Source organism: Hyposmocoma kahamanoa, unplaced genomic scaffold, assembly GCF_003589595.1.
Source record: "Hyposmocoma kahamanoa isolate Upper Pololo Valley unplaced genomic scaffold, ASM358959v1 68, whole genome shotgun sequence".
Classification (NCBI taxonomy): Eukaryota; Metazoa; Arthropoda; class Insecta; order Lepidoptera; family Cosmopterigidae; genus Hyposmocoma; species Hyposmocoma kahamanoa.
The window spans coordinates 333,083-345,644 of NW_020653856.1; the positions used below are offsets into that span (position 1 = coordinate 333,083).

The window sequence follows — 12,562 nt, forward strand, 5'->3', positions numbered from 1 at the left end:
CGTGTCGCCCGCCTGGGTTAACGCGCGCTCTAACCATTACCCACATGTATTCAGAGTTTAGGCCAGGGCGATTTACAGCAAGCATGGACTTAGTGGGTGAACAGATAGGCTTCTTGGAGGCTAAGAAAATACTGAATCAGGCATATTGCCTATTAATTTGAATTACTGTGGGCACAGGTGACTTGTAAACATTGAAGGAGATTAAACAAGTTGCAAACGTATGGTTACGCCTGCCTCGCAATGGGATAGGCAAAATACTTCCACTTGCCACATTCTCCACATACTTCTTTAGTTTTCCCTGTATGTTCGCTTATACACGTTCATTTATTTTGCATAGTTTTGGCAAGGCATTTTTTAACGACGTCCTCAATGTGATTGAATAATAGTGTACCTTCGTTGGACCACCACATTTTGCTACACTCAGTTATTTGTGTTGTGGTGTATACTGTTATTATATACAACAATTGCCCGCCCCGATATTTCAAAGAAACGTTTTCTTTTATTTAAATCGAAACCGAATAGAAAATCAATATAAAACAACAAGCTTCCTGGTATCGTATCTGTTAAGCAAACATCATTGTTTACCTCCAATGTATAAAGGAAGAGTTCCACGGAGGGAACGATTTACGAGGACCATAAAAGAAAGGGATAAATCAAAACGTCCCTCTGCCCCGGTAACCTCCGGCACTCCTCACGCAAACTTCGCATGGTTAAATCATTCTTTTATGCGATTGTCGAGTATGCCTCTGACGAGGAGTAATAGAAAGAGTGGGATGGCTTCCCATTATAACTTTAAGTTTGGAAAGCTTTCATTTTACGAGTATTTTAAACGACACTTACAAAATAAAATGTGGCCGCACTTTTATTTTAGGTTCATCGACGCTGATACGGTTTCGTTAAATTAGGTCCCATTAAAATATTTATTCCCTGTCTCTTCGGGCAATTGTGGGGAAATTAAAAGTAAAATTTTCATTTGAAAGCCAAAGTATACGTAGCATTACTGGTTCAAATTCAAATAAATTATGTTTATTTACGTTATACGTAAGTTTATTAAAATTACGTTTGAACTCGTCATACTCACTAAACATTACTACTATATAGCAGATTCCCGCGAGAAGAATTAATAAGATACTCTAGGGATTGCTTCCTGTAAACAGACGTTTGTTTACATTTATCATTTACAATTTTTAATTCAAATATTACAGATAACAGTCTTTAATATAAAGTTACTGTTTAATAAAAATTTTAATGTAAATGGCAAATTTTGAATATCAACCGAAATTTTGTAGGACATCAAATTTTCTGCGAATGCACGGAGAAAAATCATCGTAAGTCAGCAATGTCCACATCTACGCGCATTAACGGGTTTCTGCGTGGGCAAGGTGCGTCAGAAGACGCACACGGTTATAAATTTACCCGAGCAGATTAGGCGCATCAATTACGGTAATGAGGTCCAGGAGCGCGATCGCAATCGAGCCCCGCAGTCCGCGCGGATGCCGAACGCCGCCCGCCGCCCGCCGCCCGGGCCAAAACGCTGGACAAGTTGTAGGGTATGAGCGATGGACTTGTAATTACATTTATTTAAGAGATTACTTGTAGAACACGTGTTACTAAGCGTCGCAAGGCTAATGAAAAATTTAAGTACAATTTCAGAATGAAAACAATGGGAAGGCATTTGTTTGAACCCCAAAGCGTTCGGTTTTAATGCTAATGGCTAAATGAACTTGTCACAATCGGAATAAAATTACAACTTTATGCGTTTAAGACTGGGGGCATTCGACGCGTAATCAAAAGGTAATAATTGCTGCTACCAGTCCGTAAAATAATGTTCCCAGTAATTTCGTAAACGTTGGACCATATTTAAATAAAACCCTTGCAGAATTCGTCTAAATTACAAGGTTGTTAATTAAAAGCGCAAATCTGTTGTAACATCGCTCGTATTTGGACCTCTGCCGAAGGTCCGGTGAAAAAATAAGGGTAAAATGTGGATAAAATAATAGGGCGGCTCTCGCGAGCCGTTCATTACCCCGCCGCCCGCGCTCCGCCGACCTCAACCCCGGCCCTGGGGGCTTCCTTTTAATTTTTTCTTCCACAAAGCGCTTTATCTTCTCGTGTAATTTTTCGGACGTTTTATATCATTGAAAAGTTGGCTGTGGGGTGCATTTATATCAAAATTTGAGATACGGATGCGTTTCAAAGTTAACTTTTTGATTATCCGAACTTTCTTTGGTTGTCAAGAACGGATTTCCAGTATGAATAACAAGTGCCGAAACTTTCAGATTCCGTGAAACGTAAAATATTTTGGTGTATTGCTTCTTAATGATAAATTTACCATTTGGTATTATGCAGCTGGTCGGTTATTCTCCACCACTTGCAATAAAACATGTTTATTGTAAACAAAATATTAAAGTTACTTTCTTTGACAATATAAATATACATTATAGGTAATGTGATGTCATAGCCTTTTTTCTATTTATTACAGCAGTTTATGAAAAAAATTTAATGAATGTTTATATGCTATTAAAATGTCTCTCAAACACTCAAGTTGCTAAGCGTCCGCCCGCCACCCGCGCAGCCCGCAAAGCCCGCAAGCTCTTCTCTGCCGCCAGTTATGATGCAAGTTCCCACCGTCTCGCTTCCGATATCCAACAATCTTCGTCCAAGGAGCCTACTCATTCTCTAGAAACTAATATTCCGTTGCTTGAGTAACACAATATTATAATGTATTTTCATTATTTACACGTTGCACGGTGGATTTAGGCAAGGAGAAGTATAAGACGGAGCGTCATTACAGAGTTTACTTCGTATATCTCAGAAAAGTGTTGCAAAATCACGTAACACAAATTATTACTACGCCCATCGCTTTTCAATGGAAGAGCCTCTTTTCTCAAAGTTACACATTACGGTCATTCACGTAGTCCCTTTATTTATTACCTACTCGTATATTTAGAGGTAGCGACCAGTTGAAAATTTATATATTTATATTCAACTTAAAATACGCTACCAAACAATATTAGTTTCATTCGTAAAATAAAAAATACATTTAAAAAAACCTACTTAAAAGGTGTTAAGTGCGTAAATATTTGTTTTTGAACGTTGCACGACTTACACTTTGACATTTTATTTTAAGTCTCGCTTACACTTGCCATGGTTGTTCCAACGTTGACGGATATGACAATAGTTGTAAGTATTGACTATAAGGGCGCATTTATTCCCCACCCCGCGCGGTCGCCGAGCGGAGTCCGCGTAGCCGCCGCGCAGCGACAGCGTGCGTCTGTCATGGCAAAATGCGCTCTATTTATTTAGAATTTTACGTTTTAATATCAATGAGAGTCCGGCCACGCGTGCGAGTCTGGCTTGAATTTGGTCAACACGGGGCGGCCCGCGCGGCGACCGCACGGTTGTATTATTCAGAGAATTTTAAATGTTGTTGCCTAGTAAATAGAATTCAGTTTCGCCATTGACGTACATCAAGGCGTGGTAAAAGTTTCTCCTCGTGTAACTGGACGCTAAAGCTGTGAGCTTAGAAAGATAACAAAAGATTAAGAAATTCAAGACTTGAATAGACAGGAATAATATTGTCCCGAAATGACAACTTTGGCTTTTATTACACAGTGGACACCGATAAGTCTTCCACAACGTGAATTCTTCTCTCAACTTCAAAGTTGTCACAAATTTGGTGGATAATTATAACAACGTTGGAGAAATCATATAAACGTTTTATCTTACGGCTTAAAATGAAATGTCAAAATGTAAGTTGTGCTACGCTCAAAAACAAATATTTATAAAGCGTTCAATATTAAGGATAAAAAAACAATGTTTTTGCACCGTTTTTGTCTCATTCGTTTGTCGTAGTGAACATCTTATAAAAGTATACGATAAATATAACACAATAAAATAATTTTTAAATGATAAAGGAACATATAATCCCTGAATTAGTTCCTAAAGGGTTTGCAACGCGTACGTGACGCCACTGACAAGGGTGTTGTAGGCGTTCATAGGCGACGGTGACCGCTTTCCATCAGGCGGGCCGTATACTTGTTTGTTGCCTACTTAATATGAAAAAAGTTAGTAATAATAATCAGTATATTTATTTATTATGTTATTAAGATTTTGATTTATTGTATTAAGATATATATTATTTAAAATAATTTAATAGTTTGATATGTTATTTTTTATCTACATATTTATATTTTTGTGTATTACTTTGCTTCTTTCCTGTTTAAGTTTTTACCTACACCCTAACGGGAACATGTATTGTAAATTTAATATACTTTATATGTTTGCTAATAAATTAATACTGAAATGCATTTAGCTACAAGTTTTACCTTTCTTGTGTCTGCGACTGCATAATATTTGACTCTGCACTACAGAGTAACTTTTCCTACTTAACAAAAACTACAAAACTTTCAAAAATCTGTTTTACAACAAAACAAGTTTATGGCAGCACGAATGAAACCCTGTACCTGCGATTGAGGATCGTCATCTTTACTTTAGCTGGTATAAGAAATTATTATCGTTTCTTGTAAAATTTTGTTATAAATAAATATATTTTCACCACCAACCTATTTTCTTTAAAGCTATCGTGCAGTCCAACTGTATACTAACACTTTAACATCACTAAGCAGCTAAGTGATGGTTAATTACCGCAACGCAGAGACAAAGGTGATGGAGGCGGGGCGCGGGCGGGGCGCGGGCGAATGCGGCGTTCGTTAACTCATTTGCGTTGCAAAGAGACTGAAATTACTGTTCAGTTTAACTTCTAGTTTTCACTATTGAACCAATTTATCAAAGAAGATAGTAAATACTAGATAGTAGATTACTAGATACTAGGTAGTAGATTATGCATGTAAGGTACAACAAAAGTTTTTAAGCTTTGCACTACAAACTACTGTTTTACACTAGAAAGTAAAACTAGGATGAAATTATATAAATGAAATTAGGTCTCCACGGCAAGGTGCCCAAGATGCTGGCAGCCTTCCCCCTTTGTATGGCTATGCTAATGCGTTGGGCGAGGTAGCTGCCAGCCCTTGGGTTGCCGGCAGTTTATTCATTTTGTGGATGACATTTTGTACAGATAAAAGGCACCGTGACTTCACGGGCCAAGGGTCAACCTGATCTATAAAAACATCCCGGTACTTGTCACTCTTTAGTCTTTCCGCCAGCTCAGCTGCGGAGCCAGCCCTCTTGCTGGTGTGCTGCAGACCGGCTGGGTAAGTGTGTCGGCACACGTGACGTCCCGCACCAGTGCCCGGTCCATAATGCATTACATACCTAACATGCACATTTGATTACAGTAGAAAAGTTTAAATTTCAGTTGTAATGTCTTCCAATTTCGGGTATTTATTACTTAAGCGCAGTTTTATTAAATCCAACTGGAGTTGAAAGTGTCAAAATCTCAATTACAAATAGTACAATAAAACGATCAGATTATCGCTTATTGTTTTAATAATCAGAATATAAACCACGTGGCATAAAAAGTGACAATAATAAAACAAATTACCTACTGATAGAAAATAACTAAAAGAAAAAGCAGACATTCATGCAAATTTTCTTCTTCTCATGCAAAAAAATAACTATGTCGTATATTGAATTCTGTGAACAAAAACTGAACCGGATCGTTCTGTTGTATTTAAATGTTCCGACGCGACAGACATTTCCGTCACATAAGTCGTGTGGCAACGGCGGCGTCGTCGGTGTTTATAAAGTAACTGAGAACAGAGACGTTCCTGTTCTCCTGTCAACTCGTTCATTTAAACACTATCGAAGACTTTACGACTTCATCTACTATTCGAATAAAAGTAATCTTAAATAACGATTCAACGTCTGTACATCGGTCTGTACTTGAATTATTTCGAATTTGTTTACATTGCACGGTTTGTTAATCGCTGTATCGCAGAGTCGATTACTGTGTGACAAGAGTAGTTTATTGTTGGCCCTGTGTCCTCCACTTAGTTCGCCAAGAGTGGGTTAAATGTAGTAACTTCTAATCACTTTAACCCCAACGATGGGCCAACTGTTGGTCGTTACAGACGCACAGAAGGCCGATTGAGGCTTTTCTCACGTAGGCCCAATAAGGCGGGTTTGCAAGTGAATATAGCTACAGGTTTCGTGTGGATTTATCGATCGCTGGACCGATGTCAGTTGTGCTAAATGCGTTTATTGTCATAAGTTTATTGCTTATTACAAAACTTGGTTTATACGGACGTTTTGTGTTCATCGAATGACCATAAATTGCCATACAGGCCACTATGTTTATAATTCGTATGCTAAATAAATACCACTAATCTTGAGAGGCTCAACCTCCGACCAAGTTGGGTGTTAATTTTTCCCCAAACATTACTAAACCGGCAGCGCCATTAGGGTGCTATCTGCCAAAGTACGAACGTCCAGACGACATTGAACGTTGAAAATTAACAATTTTCATATTAATTAACAATGAATATTCATAATGAAACATCCCGTCGCCAGGCGCGAGTAATCCGCGTACGGGAAGTGCCTCACCCGCCGCGCCGCCTGTAAATCCGCCATCAATAAGCTTCCTGTCATCGCAACATAACTGCCAACAACGGCCAAGAGGATTACGCCCATGAATTTTAATATTCCGTCATAAACGGTACACGACTATTGCACTTTTCCATCGCGCGAAATTCGAAAACCAAACAATTTTCACTGCGGCCATTTTTCGGAAACAAAACGAACAATCAGATGGAAAGTTGAGAGCAATAAAGCGCTGTGAAATCAATTTTAATATCGGGTCGGGCCGATGCCGGTGGACGCCGCGCGCCGCCGCCGCCGCCGGCCGGGTGCGCCGTTGGCCCCGCACTTGCGCCGCTCCGATGGAAATGGCTATTCATTTGGGTGTCCATATCGTTAGCCGGACGAAATTCGTTACGAATTCGATTTGTTACCGCTTCCAGACGTCTTGAGATACAAGATGTAGCGGGTGCACGACACACACGTAAGTTACTACGTGAAATTATGTCTCGATTGTATAGCCAACTGTCGCACGGTTATTCAGATGCACGGTGACGTATCAATCAAGTTCAAGTATCAAGAGAAAACGCAACGCACTGGCCATGACGTATTTCTTTAACCACTTTTAAACTCAATTATTTAAACGGTCTTTGAGATGATGAGCCACGAAAAATATCACGTAGCACAAGACTTGATGATTTTTTTGTAAATTATGATAATTGGTACTTTGTGTTATGAATTTTGAAATGTCAGTTTGAAGGAATTGGGTTTGGCACCAAGTATAATATTAACCGAACCGAACACCGAGGTCCACTCGTTCATTGTACCAAACTTGGCCTCTTTACATTTACATTTCTGTTGCCTTTATTGTCATAGAGTACACATTTGGCAGAGATAATAAATTATTTTACCAGGGGTAATTGTGCTTTAAAAATTCCAGAAAGTTAAAATCTCTACAAAGACCAATAAGAAAATACGGTATAGGTAGGTAGAATTTTAACTTATCTGCTGCAATATTCTATACGGTTTGCTGTACCAAACGGCAGTCGCAAAGATTTACTCACAGACTGTATTTCGTTAATCAAAGTACACTTTATGTAAGTAAGCGTAGTAAAATAAACATTGCATCACTTGCTATAGTATTTTTTTGAATATCATGATGATTTTACTACTACTATTACTTCATATATTTTTTTGTGAAACTACTCCTCTAACTTGTTATTATTATTAATCAAAAAACAAACACCAAACAACACAAAAAATCCTTCGATCCGAATAGACTCAAACCAGCGTCCATTGGCATACCGGCGCTACCGCTCTTACCAACTGAGCTGGAAGTGAAATTATTAGTTTTTTTTCAAAGTAAGACGGCCCTTTAACTTCTTGTATCTTACACCATCAGAGACGAGCACATGCAACGCGGGAGTACAAATGGACATTAATTATGCTCGTTCATTAGATGAGCGAAAAAGTGCACGTGCGCCAACATCACCACGTTAGATGATGTAATCCATTTTAAAATACTATACTGTTACTTTAACTATTTCTACCGCCAAACTGTAATGTGACCATTATTATTGTTTTGGTTTTTACGAGAAAGGGGGCATCCTGGTGAAATTACAGGCACATGGAACTTTTCAACTCCCAGGGTGACGGGCGCAGTGGTAGTGGCCCTCAGACTTTGCGAGTTAAAGATTTGATATACAATTTCTCAACAAACTGCGAAAGCAGTTAGTTGGCGAAATTAAACTCACAATCACAACACTGTATACAGTGAATGTACCTAGTACGAGTACATTTATCAAAACCAATGTAGACTTTAGACAAATTTACATACTTTCAAGAGGTATACAATTTAAGTTTTACTACTTAACAATTCTCCGCCTATCAAAAGAAATCTAATTTATTAAATATAATGGGCAAGAAATATCTATTTGTTCGTATACATTAGGACATCCATATTTATTTTCACGGGCTCGCCTAGTATTATACTTGTATGTATTGAATAAAGAGGCTATGCTCCGAAATCGCAAAAGAACTTGTGCTAATAACTCAATAAAATGTACCGTTTACATTAATTTGAATTTAAAACTGTTCAACTAAATTTGAAATTCATGAAGAATTGAGCGACAGAGACAGCTCTACGTCACATCATGAGCTTGAGATTGAGCTGGCAACGAGCTATTTATTCGGTATTATCAAAAGTCGTATTGTAGTGGGGGCTCTCCGCCGCCCCCCGTCCGCGTTGAAGGCCCGCTGCAATCTCGCCTCACACCAAGTGTACCGGACACGCTCGTCGAACACATTTCTAGCATACTTGTGGGCAGTGTCCTAAGAACAATAAATAAGTTCAGTTTTCTGACGCAACCTGTGCAAGCATCGCGGCTCCTTATGAATTACCTACTTCCTGCTGCTGAGGCATAAGGTTTTGGTTAAAGTTCTACTGCCTCCAAAGTTATATAATTATAAATTTGATATAAGAAAATAAAACTCTTACGCATGCATTGGCTGTCCACTTGACTTATAGTCGGATTTCTCCGTGAAGGTAAATAATAAAAACGCGAAGTTTTCGATGTTTTTCTTTTTAAGTTTTCGATAGTTTTCTTTTAAGCCTAGTCCTGTCGTAGTCATTATTAACTTTTAGAGTGTACTTCAGTTTCAACAACTTTTTCTCGACTTTCAGTCCTATTCTTGTTTCTTTTAATTTAAGAGCCAGCGTCTTGTCGGTGGAGTAACCGTCAACCGTTTCTATTCAGCGTCCTAACTTTGAGTTCCCGATACGACACGACACGAACTTTTCACTTATTTGATCTAAATAACTTCGTCTATAATGCTTCTAAGGAAACTGTGCTGTCGTACAAGACGCCCGAATTGCCTTTCGGGTAACAGTTGTCTTTATTAAGCTTCATTTTACCTACACCATTCTAATTCACTCACATCTATTAATCTAATATTTCAAGTTATTTGTTTACCAGCGTTACACTTTTGGCGTTATGTATTCAACAATAAATGCTAGACGGGACGTGTGCAATGTGTAATTAGCGCCAATACACCCGGAGCTTCCCACGCAGCTGCGGAACAAAGCACAGATTTCAGCAGATCAGGTAAAAAACAGATCGTAAATACGCGCTTCGACTTTTTAGCTCTCTATGTTCCGAATAATTAGTTTCTCTGAAACATGTTATTTTATCTCTAGGAACCTCCAAGCGCGGTATTAATGTTCAGTAATGCAATACTATGAGCACAACTTTGCTACATGAAATGTAAATTATATTTACCATTCTTATATAATCTGGGGCATGTAAAGAACCCGATATCTTGGTTGAATTGGTTGGAAAAAGTAATTTCATTTACTATATAATATTTCAACTTAATTCACTACTTATTTCTAGTCAGAAATTTTCTTTAGCGGTGACAGTCGCCTGTCGGCCGACGTATTCACTTCACTTTTTATTTTTATGGCTCCATCAATATGAGAACTGATGATTTTGCCAATGTCACAGTTGAAAGAAAAAAAACGAAACAAAAAAAAATTTTCGCTAAGCTCTAATAGGACATTAACCGGTGTTGGTAAGTTGGACTACGGGAGTACTCAGTTGAGAATGTAAAACAAAACAGCAAAACAATATTTATAAATATATGTTATTTAAGTGGCCGACGTATTCGCTTCTCTCGATCACTAGAGCCATGCAAATTGACTTAGCGCGTCAAAGTCAAAGTCAAAATCAAAGATCGTTTATTCCACAGATAAAATAAATTTACGCTTGAAAACGTCAAATTTACATTTCTTTACATTAAGCTACTACTCGTTCACTACGCTGACCTCCCTGAGAAGAACGAGTAAGAAACTTTAGGAATTGCTTTTTTTAAATAAACTTAAATGCTATGGAATACATTTTGAATCAAATTTGTGTGGATTCTGGAGCCGTGTCGTCTTTCCATACATCTTTATCTAACAGGTAGTCTTCAATTTTGTAATATGACTTTCAATTCAAATAGATAGGAAATGATAATTTTAATATATGCTCCGGAATCTTATTGTAAAAACGTATACAGTTCCCCATAAAAGAGTCGTTTACCTTGGTTAAACGAAATCGTGGTACCATGAGTTTGGACTTAGCTCTAAGGTTAATATTACGGATATGTTCTTTCTTATTCAAATTATGTATATTTTTACGGGCATATAAAATACTTGAGTAAATGTACTGTGATGCCAAAGTCACGATACCGCTCTCCTTAAACATTTCTCTGAGAGAAACCCGAGAGTCTAGACGGTACACAGAACGAATCACTCGTTTTTGCAACACAAATATATTTTGAATATCTACCGCTTTACCCCACATGAGAATCCCGTAGGACATTATACTATGGAAGTAACATCGGTAAGCTCACGTACTCTGCGGGCTGAGTATGCAGCGGAGCTTAATCTGCTGGCCAGGGAACTTATGTGTGGAAACCATTGAAGTTTACTATCTAAGGTCACTCCCAAGAAGACTGCTTTATTAACAAGGTCTAACTTTTCTCCGTTTATTTCTATGCTTGGACTAGTCGATTTTACGTTAGGTAATTCAAATTTAACTGATTTTGTCTTCTTGGCATTAAGCAATAAATTGTTATTAGCGTTAAACCAATAAACCTTTGAGAGGGTATCATTAATGTGGCCATAGTTAATGTCATGTCTGTCTGTTTTAAAAATCAAGGATGTGTCGTCAGCAAACAATACTATTTCGCAAAGGTCCTTATGAAAGAATGGCAGATCATTAATATAAATCAGAAATAAGAAAGGTCCAAGTATTGAGCGTTTATTAATTACACCGTGACTGTTCCGATCCACAACATGCGGCACGATTTGTTCACACCTGCCGTCTATCACCCCCGTGCCGCATATTGTCGGTAAGAAATTTATTATAAGCCGGTAAAATACTTTCATTATTTATTTGTTTTGTGTGTGTGAAAGTACAAAACCGTATTTTTTTAAATTCTGTCTACATGTAAAATTTTAAGATCAAAATACTTTTTATTTGACGTCCGTAACAAACTTTCTCCTTAGAGGAGTCCTGTACCCAGCAGTGGATGGTTGAGGACTATGATGATGATGATATTGTACAATACAACATAACAGAACAATACAAATGAATAATTCAGTGAAACGCCTCAGTCGTTGAGGACGCAGATGAGAAAACCGCAATTAAATAAGACAATTGAAAAAGATAAACTTTAAAAGCTCGCAGGTAATACAGCTGCACCTGGCAAAACGGCCACGAACAGACAAGTGAAGGCTGCACTAACTTTTACCAAGTGCGACGGACCCGCCGACCGATATTGACCGACCGATGGACTTTGAATTTACAGCGGCGGAATCAACTCGATACGCTTTTGTGAATACGTTATGCGAGGGCTGTTTACTAATTCAGCTGCTGAAACTATTTCCGTACGAGTTTGCTAAAGACCTGTCCGTAACAACATTGCATTACACAATGTAGAAGTGTTTCGCCATTTTAATATTTTCAAAATAACTATTTGTTCGGATTTAAACCGCGTATCTTAATTTTTTTTAAACAAACCAACGATTACTGCCTCTGTCTCGAACGGTTACCATGTTGGTGTGCCACACAGAGGTCCCGGGTTTGATGCCCGGACCGGCACAAATATTTGCTTGGCCTACATTATTTTTCTCGGGAGTTTGGTTGTAATTTGTGGTAGTCTATGTGTGTGTATCCATGGCACCCGCGATAACGGGTTTCCCTAATGCGGGGCTATGGGTAAAAAAAATTCATGCTCTTTACAGATCCGTAAAGACCCCGAAACGTCAGTATAACAGAATTAATTTCTAACTTAATTACATTTTTTGTGAATGTTTAGTAGAGATACCTCTCGTCAACCTGCATGTCGAAGAAGGTCACAACCCATGGAAAACTTGTAAGTCCCCTACCCGTATTACACTATTCTCGTGCTATATTGAAATAACCTTTGGTAATATATATACAGTAGGCACTTATGTATTGATATTTTTATACCAGTGTCGCGGTTTGGTATTTTGATTATGGAATATGATTATGAAATAGCAATGTTCATGCTGAACAAT

The 12,562-nt window shown here is 38.1% G+C and overlaps 1 protein-coding gene and 1 long non-coding RNA gene across 2 annotated transcripts in view; both read right to left on the reverse strand.

Annotated features, from left to right (window-relative positions):
- LOC113232311 overlaps window positions 1-12,562 on the reverse strand; it is a 609,005-nt gene that overhangs the window by 45,573 nt on the left and 550,870 nt on the right. The window lies entirely within an intron of this gene.
- LOC113232313 lies at window positions 7,867-9,778 on the reverse strand. The gene is made up of 3 exons (XR_003310610.1): window positions 9,756-9,778; window positions 9,450-9,548; window positions 7,867-8,808 (listed from the first exon to the last, which is right to left on the reverse strand). It is a non-coding gene; the product is annotated as an uncharacterized LOC113232313 (long non-coding RNA).